At 36.0% G+C, this 10,681-nt stretch overlaps 1 protein-coding gene across 1 annotated transcript in view; it reads right to left on the bottom strand.

Annotated features, from left to right (window-relative positions):
- CTNND2 (catenin delta 2) overlaps nt 1-10,681 on the bottom strand; it is a 607,095-nt gene that overhangs the window by 60,814 nt on the left and 535,600 nt on the right. The gene's annotated exons all lie outside the window — the stretch shown is intronic.

Genomic DNA, 10,681 nt, shown 5'->3' with positions numbered 1-10,681 from the left:
CCTGTATTGGTGCATGCAATTCTCCTCCCTAGGTGTAAGACCCTACACTTGCTTTGTTGAACCTCATCCGGTTTCTTACCTGCCCAGCTCTCCAGCCTGTCCAGGTCTCGCTGAATGGCAGCACAGCCTTCAGGCGTGTCAGCCAATCCTCCCAACTTCGTATCATCAGCAAACTTGCTGAGGGTGGCCACTATCCCCTCATCAATTGATGAAGATGTTGAACAAGACCGGATCCAGCACAGACCCCTGGGGGACACCACTGGTCACAGGTCTCCAGCCAGACTCTGCACCACCAACGACAACCTTCACATAGCTAACCTGAGCATATATATGACGTGTTAACAAGAGGCTGGAGGGAGGCTAGGAGCAGGGTATCTTCTGCCATGGACTGCATCAGGGAGAATAACCAAATAAGAGAACTGTAATTTCCTAAACATGCTAACTCAAATCAACTGAGAACCTGTAATTTTAGAAAGATAACAAGTTCTGTTATTAAAAATGAATTCTTCCATATAACAGTTTAGTATGAACTTATTTCTTTTACACAGAAGATGTGCTTTCCTCTAACTAAAAGTTTCCTCACTAAGTGAGGAAAGCACAACATTTTCAAACGAATAAAATGACTTACATGGCATCCAACCCCATTTTTTCAAAGCTGACCAGGAATCCCTTTAAAATGACTGCTTAGAGCCTATGTCATGACTGAAAATAGATACTGACTTCTTTATTCATCACCAAGCACTTAAAAAAAATCCACACAAATGTTATTAACATAGTGATAACAAGTTGTACTTTCACTTCCCCTGCTCTCAACTCACTGATTTACAGTACACCTTTACACTGTTATGATAAATAGCACCATTCAGGCCTACTCACTCCTCATTAATAATGCTGCTTTGTTACTGTGCGATGAATCCTGTTTCTCATGAATGATGGAAAAATTCCTTTTAGTTTCTATGAGAAGATTAAGCTGACAGTTACAAGACTTTATTGCTGTTGCAATTATGTGCCATAATACATTTTTTAAATGAACAGAATACCTTTCTATATGCATGCGTACCCCCCACCACACTGTCCCTTCATCTTTGGTATAGGTAAATCTACATATAAACACATGCAAACATGTATATAAATGAATGCATACAGAATATAAGTAATAAGTTAAAGATATTCTATGTCAATTTAATATGGGGTTAATTTTGCAGATGATACACAGTGCTGAAGTTGAAGAACATTAAAATGGAGAGAAGGAAAAATGCCTTTGCACATAAGTGTGATCACACTGCTTTATAGCCACCAATTTTTGCACCAATTTGCAACAATTCAAAATCTATGTTGTTGCTGCAGAACTTAATTACATATGAGATCAAGTCAGAGTCTAAATGTGATTACTAAGAATAATTTAATAACAAGCATCCCTATTGAACTATGGAAACTATATTTATTTCCATTGATTTTAAAATAACCAATTCCAAAGACAGAGACATTCCACCACATTTCCCTTTTAAAACTAGTAAGTACTGTCCTTCACTAAAACCTCAACATTGTGAACTATTACTGCAGTTTCATGTCTTGTAAAGGAAGCCAACTCCCGTGTCTAAGTGCATTTAATGACAATGATCTTTTTATAGCCTTGATTGCACAATATGAATAAGACAATCTGACACTGGTCCTCATATGCTGTAATTAACACATCAGCCTACTCACTATAGCATCTTTACAAAGTGGTGAGACTTGAACCAGATAAGTGGATGATATTGTGGATGGAAAACTGGCTTGACTACTGGCCTCAAGAGTGACCAGAATGCAAAATCCAATTGGCAAGTGGTTATTGGTAGTGTCCCACAGGTGTTCATAATGGGGGAAATACTGTTGAACACCCTCATTAACAATGTGACTGATAGAAGGCATTCTCAGAATGACTGTGGACAACATATTTGGAAGACCAGACAATATACTGGAATAGCGTAAACACTGGAGGTCAGGGCTGCTACACAGATGAACTACTACACAGGAATCTCAGTGTTCTACAAAGCCAAATGTAAAGCCCTGTACTTGGGCTGAAATAATCACATGGAACAGTACTGGTTGGAGAACAGCTATTTAAAAAGCAAATTTTCAAAAGAAACCCAGAACCTGGGGCTGCCAGTGGACAAGCTGAACATGAGTCCACAATACACCCTGGCAGCAAAGACTGACCACATGCCAGGCTGAATCAGGTGGAATAGCCACGACTATGATTTCTCCATGTAGATTATGCGTACACATTCAGTTCTGCTCTCATCAGGAGAAACACTACAACACTGAAGCAAATCTGGTGGAAGAACACCACAAAGATAGCCAGGGGCTGGAACATATGGCATACAAGAACTACATTTGCAAGAATTTAATGCTAAGGAAGTATCTTCTTATTGTCTGGAAATAACAGGATAGCGCAGAGAAGATGGAGTCAGACTTACCTTGTAGGTTTACAATTCTTTCAACCAGTATGATGACAGTACTTTATAATACTTTCCTTAATTACATGAAATATAACAAGAGCAGAATTTGCTTACACAAATTATTTTATTTGGTATCCAAACAAATCAAACAAATTTCTTAATGTATTTAACCCAGCACTTACTTAGCAGATAAGGCTGCCTTTAAAAATGACTACATTTTCAATTTCACTTGTGATGACTTCCTTACACATTCACTAGGGTTTATAAAAAAAAAAACAGCAATGAAGTAGATTTTATCTCAATTTCTCTCTACAGAGCGGAGCTCGGCATTCTACTGAAAATACTCAAAATGATCTCTTTGGAGATAGTTCTGTGCTAAGTTGGTTCAAAGCCTTCAATCTGCAGTATTGGAGGGAATATATCTAAAATATTCAATTAACTTGGTTTGTTTAACAAAAAAAACCTGTCAATCTAAAGCTTTAACAAAGTCTGATGTTTCAACTACACATATTACATTTCTACACAAAAAGCATGGGCTTAAACAGTAATGCATACAAATGCTTTCTTAGATCAATTTCTTTAGTCTGATCTATTATTAAGTATTAAACGTTACATATACAAAAACTTCTGAACTCTAGAAAGTAGTCAGTGCATCTTTTCCACATCTACACAATCTCTTGCATACTGCAGCCACAAGAGAAAGCAAAAGGAAAAAAAAAACATATTATAAGTAAAATGAGACAATGTAAGTAATACCAGATTTTAAATATTTCATAAAGATGCCAAGGAGAGATCAATGAGATTTTGAAGCTCATTCTAAAGGTTATCAGGGCTTTCCATGGGAAGAAAATGAAATTTCTTTATTTTTGTTTAATTAAGCCATTGAGATATTAAGTACCTGAAACACAGTCTTACCTTATAGAATTATGATAGTAAGGCCTCTCAGCAAATGAATTATTTCCTCACTTACATCAGATTATTAGAACTAGTTACCCTTTTAGTCTTTTGTCACTGTGCATTACAAAGCTGCTGCTGTTCCACCCCAGCAGATAACAGCATGAAACAACAAATTTGGATTTTTAAGTTTCTTGCAAAGGTACCAGCTGATTCAATATGAGGCCTATACAACCAGTATTCAACAGAAGAACTCCCCCAAATGAGCAGAAAGCTAATAGTGCTTCCAGCTATCCAGGACAACACACACACCAAAAGGTATGAGATATTTCTGATGAAATGCAAGAATTCATTTGAAAAGACTGTCACTGTAAGTTATTTTTTCTGCTTTATGTAATCTAAAGGATACTCAAAGTTTTAATGGTAACACCTAAAACAAGAGCCTTTAACCCTAAGAAACATGAATGATGTAAACGACTGGTGTATGCCTGGGTTTTCACAAGGAGACAAATCCTACATCAAAGTACTCCATGAAGAACAATTACTGTGTATGTAAAACACTGGCATATAAGATGCCATCTAAAGAAAACAATTAGTATGAGCTGCCTGTACAGCTGTCTAACTGAACTTACACAAGGGCTTCCAATATTTTGGGACAGAATACATACAGCCCATCACAGAAATACAGTCACCTTACTCATAGACCAGAGCAATTGTTAAAAACTGGCAATGCTGTGTAAATTCCTAATAGTCAGGAATGGGAAAAAAAAAAAATAAAATTGAGTTTAATTACATTGAAATTTGGATATAATGCCAGCTGTAAGAACCCAGACACTCATACTGCTTCCTCATCAAACATTCTTTGAAAAACAACTCTGATTCTTTCATCACTGCCCTATTTTTTACCCTGGGAAAATAAGACATTTTATGATGCAAATATTTAGCTAATGGATGATAACGAACATTGTTGTTGCATATGCACAGGTATTTGAGTCTGGTGTTAGCCTGTGTAATGTCAGCCTAGTCCTCCTCCGCAGGGACATGCAAATCTTTTAAGCCCCTAAATTTGAATTTTCTTCTAATGTCACCTTTATGAAGGTTCTCTCCTTCAAAACTACAGTGCAGTAGACCCATTCCTACAGTCTTCACATACAAGAATGATTTGTTTCCTCTATGAAATGAAAATTCACTTGCCATGTGCTACTCTCCTTCACTGACATATCATGGGAAATGCTGGATTACTGGTTTCTTCAAAGAAATGTGCTTTTAGTAAAAAAAATATCATTTAATTTCTATTATTTGAAAATAACTTAAATTGACAAATATTTCGGGAGAAAAAGCTATTTTGCACACTACACAAAAAAAATTATGTTTTGTGATTCAAAGCTGATACTGAAAGAGCTATAAACACCTGGTTTGGTACACTTATCTGTTAATGTATGACAATTACAGAAGTTGGGATTTTGAAACTGCTTTCCAGATTTATGACAATTCCTCAGGGATTTAAAAGTACTTTTAAAATTACTTTAGCAGTTTGTGGCATTTGCATATCTACTGCTGTGTGTTTTATGTAATATTAAACTGAATTATATGCACTTTTTAGATGAGAACTGTAAATTTTCAAAGAATGGGTTGCACTTCTGAGTGTAAGCACTGCAAAACAGAGACGAAAATTAATATTGAGTTGTTTGAAACGTCAGTCTTCTGAGTGAGATGCATGTCCTGTATATTTGTTTTATACTTTGTGCAGAAGAACAGAAACAAATTGTTTATCATCTCAAAATGTAATCTGCAGGTCAGGGCATTTTCTTATGAAGTGGACATCAATGAGCTGAAAAGGTACCTCCGTTGTCTGTTTCTTTGATTTCTGTTGGTTTTTCTTTTGCTTTTGGCAGTCACAATGAGTCTGGACTTTTTTGGGCCATCTCCATAAGATTTTTAAGACCTGCACTCAGAATTTAATTTTAAAGTAATACTGAATGTAAATAGAGACTTACAGAACCCACAATATGTCTTAATTCAAGTTGCCACTATCATCTAGATAAGCTGTCATGTTGCAATATTGCAGATGATTCTCTCGAGACTTTGGCATTTAAAATATAAATGCAGGCATTTTCTAGGTGTTTTCTTACAGTTTATTCTACAGTGAGGAAAAGCTAGCCTGCAGCTGGGTTGCAGTATTGTGAAACACCTTGATCTTACTATATGGAGAAGAAACACTGTATATTTATTTAACTACAGCTTTACAATAAATACTCCATCTCTGTTAGTGGTCTCCGCTACAGTAGACTTGAGACTGTATTCAGTTATTTCTGATGCTTTGAGTGGCAATAGAAAATTGTAGTGCTTTTTCACTAATTGCTCTTGCCAATTCTAGTAAGCTAATTGAAGGGCAGCAAGACAACGTAACAAAAGAACTTCATAAGATTCTATCTGCTATCTAATCTTTAGTCTCCCAAAAGATAACCACCAAGTCTCTGCCCACCCAGGTTCTCACCACAGGACTAGTTCTACCCTAAGATCCAATACTTCAAGTGACAAAGGTCATGAGGGTGAACACCTCAGCAGGGCCATTTCTTGTTTACACCAGAAGCCTACCTGACTAGCTTAACTGCCAGACTTTTAGATGATTCATGGTTAAGAGAAATCCCTCAAAATCCATAGTGACTCAGATGCAAAGACGACTTGATCTTGAATTTGATCTTAAAAATGAGAATTTAGTTATTAACCCTGTTTTTCTCCCTAGATCTCTTTACTTGAGAATTTAATTAGAAATGAGGGATGAAAGAAATCTTTCCTAACCTCTGTAACAGATCTGATTGTCAGAAACACAGTTGAGATAAACCAGAGAAAAAGGCAATGCACAAGTGGCTGAAGGTACCTGAAAAGTCAAAGTTGCTTTGACACAAAGCTTTCATACTGTAATTGAAGAATATTCAGCATTTAAACTTCTATCAGTTTAAATTTTCAGCTAAATTATATATACAACATCAAAAACCAGGGAGTCTGGACTTTGTACATATTTACCATCTTAACTAATATCTTTCTTGTCACTGACACAAAGTAAAGAGCATGAGCTATTACATTCCAGTTCGTAAATCAACTTCTTGATAACCACCTCTTCTAATTCAGGTTTTTGTTTACTCTAATATGTGTTTTGCACAACTCACCTACTAAACAGCAACTGAAGTGCAGTAAAATTAATACAAATTAAACAAATTGCAGCATATATTCTTTCTTCAAATTCTTCTGAACAAACGCCTATGATTTGAGATTAATGCCTTCTGGCATTTTATGCATTGTGAATTTCTGTCAATTTAACAATTCAGTAACTAAATAACATTATAAGATGATTAAAAATTCAATAAGAAAAGCAGTGCCTCTCAGATCCTTGCAGATCTATTTGTGACAAATTCAGAAGTGCTCACATTTAAAAGGAGAGAAAAGTGTTTACGTGCTCTAAGTGGGATGAAAATTGCATACTTGATTTAATCATCTCCCAATCTATCATTGTGTTCCCCAATAACATACATTACTATTGCTCAGAATTTCTTATAGCTTTTGTTCTTGTAGTTAAAAAAAAATAAATACCATCTGCACTTGGATTTATTAGAGATACTGAAACAAAGTTATGGTATTAAAATGTGGCCATGTTTTACTATAGGAGAAGCCCATGTCACTATTTATACTCCAGAACATACTGCTGTTAGAATAAAACAGTTGTTTTCGATGTGCTTTCTGCCTGCCTGCTGAAAGCAAGTCTTTCCAAACGTGAATCAATATCACAGTTTGAAATAACAAATCTGACCCTCCTTTGAGTACAAAGCTGGGCAAGATGACCTCCTGAGGTTCCTTGTAACCTGAATTATGCAGTGAGTCTAACAATGTTTTACCATCTTTCAGAATTCTGTATCATGATTCTACTTAGTGGGAAAATACTGGTGGTAGGCAAATGGTTGGACTGAATGATCTTGAGGTCTTTTCCAACCTTGGTGATTCTATGATCCTATGATTCATTACAGCTGTGAATATCTGATAGACATTCCAAACTCTCTCATGTTTAGCATTAAAACTTTGAAACAAACACCAGCTACTTCAAATACTCAAATACATATATGTTGCCCATGAGATGCTAAGACATATATTCAGTGTCAATTTATGCATTCCCTAACTTTTTCTCTCTCTCAGCACTGGCTGGGCAGTACAGTTTGAGATCCGCTTTATCGTGTTAGATAAACCACTTTCTGGGTGTTTCTCTTTCTCTCTCTGTCCGTTATAAGGAAGTCTAATATTTAGACACCTAGCAAGATTAAGCAGATTATAACAAGCTAAGCAACAATTCAATGGATATGCTATCTCAAAACTATATTACCAGCAGATGAGCAGTGAATTGAGAATGATTCATTCCTGACACTTTGAAGCAGGAATAAGTTATTCAAAAATAACCCCTCCTTTACAGACCCTGTTCCAGGGCTTGCTTCAAAACCTTGTGAAAACCTAAAATTTTACCTTTAAGTTTGAATCATGCTTTTGCAAAAATATCCACAAAAAGGATGCCTTAAGTATCGCAGCACTTTAATTTGTCCCCTCTCTGCCTTAAATCTAGAGCCCTGAATAGACACGTGGCTTCTCTACATATTGTAAGCAAAGAGTTACATAAGGATGCATCTTATGCATGTGTCAATAGGTCAATGAAAATCATTAGTACAACTTCCTACTCTTTCAAGGATGAGTGGCCAAAATACCTCCAAAAGCATGTTTTGTTTAACTACAAAACTACATCCCAAGTGGCCACGGAAAATGTGTGAGTGGCGCTCTTGAAATAGTGCTGCAGTGTTTCTCTCAACCACCAATAGCTCAGAATAACATTAGAAACCACTGTCAGGATAAGAGCGAACTGACAGAAAGACCTGAAGCACAACTGTATTGACAGTGCTCAACAAGCAATAGCAGCTGTCAACTGGCTCAGCTACACATCCCTCAGCTGTGGCACTGCCAGAAAAAAAGGCAACATTGATTGATCTTCCCATGGATGTTGTTTTGGGAAATGATAGAGAGGGGGTACCATTTTGTAAAGACAAAGGTCCTCAAAAGTGAGCAGAAAATGAATACAACTTGAGTGTCACCTGGAACATAACTGGGCAGTTATGTCCAAGGATAGAGAATCAAGTGCTGTATTTTTAAGTGTCAATACAAAAAAAAAAAACGGCAAATTTACTATGTCTTTGTCTCAGTGGGGTCTAATTTCAGTAAGGAAAAAAAGATTAATTTCCCCACTACCTCAGCCTCCAACTAGACTACACATGGCACAGTGAAGGTCATATTAAGGACAAGGAGCATACCATAAATGAAACCAAGGAAGAACTCACTGAAGAAAACGTTATATGGTGACGGCTCAGAAAAAATTTAAGAGAGGCTTGGCACCAAACTTTATCAATGTAAACACACTTAATAGATCTGTGACAAAACCAAAATAGATTGGCAAATTTGACAAAGTCTAGAAAGGAATTTCTGGTCATTCAAAATGAGTCTTATCATTTGCTTTGTGGTTTGCTACAGGTGAGTCTGGATTTTAGCAAGCTTTCTGCTATATTTGCCAGATGCCACAACACTGATTCATGGGCTGCTTGGCAACAGCAGCAAAGAAATACCTCATTCTGTGGCACATTTCAGTAAAAATTTGTCAGCTGGGAATGGGAGAACAGCATCACTGAGAAGGACACTGTAAAATGAATCTCCAAGATGCATTTAAAAAATGCAGTTCTACTCATACAATCTTTACTACATATACAGATGGACAATTCACCTTTAAGAAAAGTTATCTGAAGGGGAGAAGGCCAATTTGTGAGGCAGTTTGTCATTGCAAGAATATGACAAACTGAAACTTCAAAGAGGCAAGATAAACAGGATGCCGACTGTACTTAGACACTCATGTAATGAACACCAACAAGCCCCTTTTGAGTCCTCTTAGAAGGTCTCTCAGAACACGCTGAATTTTAATATTCACAAAAATAAACAACCTATGACAAGTTGAAATTCTTGACAACTGCAGATGTTCATAACTTATGAAAATGAGAGTATGATGTGACCTACTAGCTATAAAAAATTCACAAGAGAAATAATGACCATTATTACTGTTTCTTCAAAGTTCAATGACATAAGACAAATGAGCATATAAACATCACAGCTGAAATTCAGGAATTATGGTCAAACCTTTCCTACCATATTGGCATGTCTGTACCTTGCTTTGGAGTTATAAATTACAACTTCCCAGAATTGTTCCACAAATAATTTAAATTTAAGCAGTGCTGCTCATTACCAGCTGACAGATAAATAAATCTATTGTCAACAGAATCTTTCCACCTTTTCAAAATTCATCTTTGTTTATACCACACATTCTCTGACAATTACATAAAACATTATAATTTGGAGGCTATGCAATCTTATCCATAATTTGACAAGCATTTTGTATGGCATAATCACATTAAAAGACAGCTCTAACTTTTGCATGCTTAGCCTTACATTCCTAATAAAATTTGCATAGCTGAGAAGGAAATAAAACTTTCAACTAAAAGGACTAAAATACTGAATGACAAATACTATAACATGCTGAAGACTGAAAGTGAAGGTTGGATCATGAGATAAAATGAAAAGATAATCAGTTATTCATCCAGATCAGATGGCCTGATACACTTGCTTCAGCAGCAATTTCTACTTTAAGATTCCTAGAAAACAACGGAAAAAACCCACTAAGAACACACGTACAGCATCCTGAAGCAACTTCCTGAAGACTGAACATATTACAGCAAACTTGAATTTCACGTCAGTTTTGCTAACTATCACATGAGCAAAAGCTGAATGATTAAGTTGGTCTTGCATGCAAAGCATCAACTTGAGTTCAGTTCCTTAGTACCCCAGCAAGTTTATACTACTCACCAAACTCTACTTCTGTTTGCTTTATCACATTTTGTCAGTGAAGTTCTCACTATTTTGTACAAGAAGTGAGGGGAATGATTGCCTTGCTTTAATGAGCTACAGAGCACTGCTCTTACAAAGCACTGAATACAAATAATAAAGCATTATGATCAAAGTATTTATCTGTGGAATTCTGTAATTAAGGGCAAAGTATTACAGTATGCAGTAATGATAACAATTTAACTACCTAGCACAAATGAAGAATAATGTGCACTGAAGGTACAGAGGAATTAGAAATAATTTTTGTCATGATTGTTAAACTAATTCAAAACCAAAAAACCATATTTTTTTGAACACAGAACATGAAAATAAAGTTTCAATGATTCACAGCATTTTTATGAATTATAGCTAAAAAAAAAACAAAACAAATT

Source organism: Meleagris gallopavo, chromosome 3, assembly GCF_000146605.3.
Source record: "Meleagris gallopavo isolate NT-WF06-2002-E0010 breed Aviagen turkey brand Nicholas breeding stock chromosome 3, Turkey_5.1, whole genome shotgun sequence".
In the NCBI taxonomy this organism is placed as follows: domain Eukaryota; kingdom Metazoa; phylum Chordata; class Aves; order Galliformes; family Phasianidae; genus Meleagris; species Meleagris gallopavo.
The sequence above is the reverse complement of the archived record's forward strand: the minus strand, read 5'-3'. Positions and strand labels throughout refer to the sequence as shown.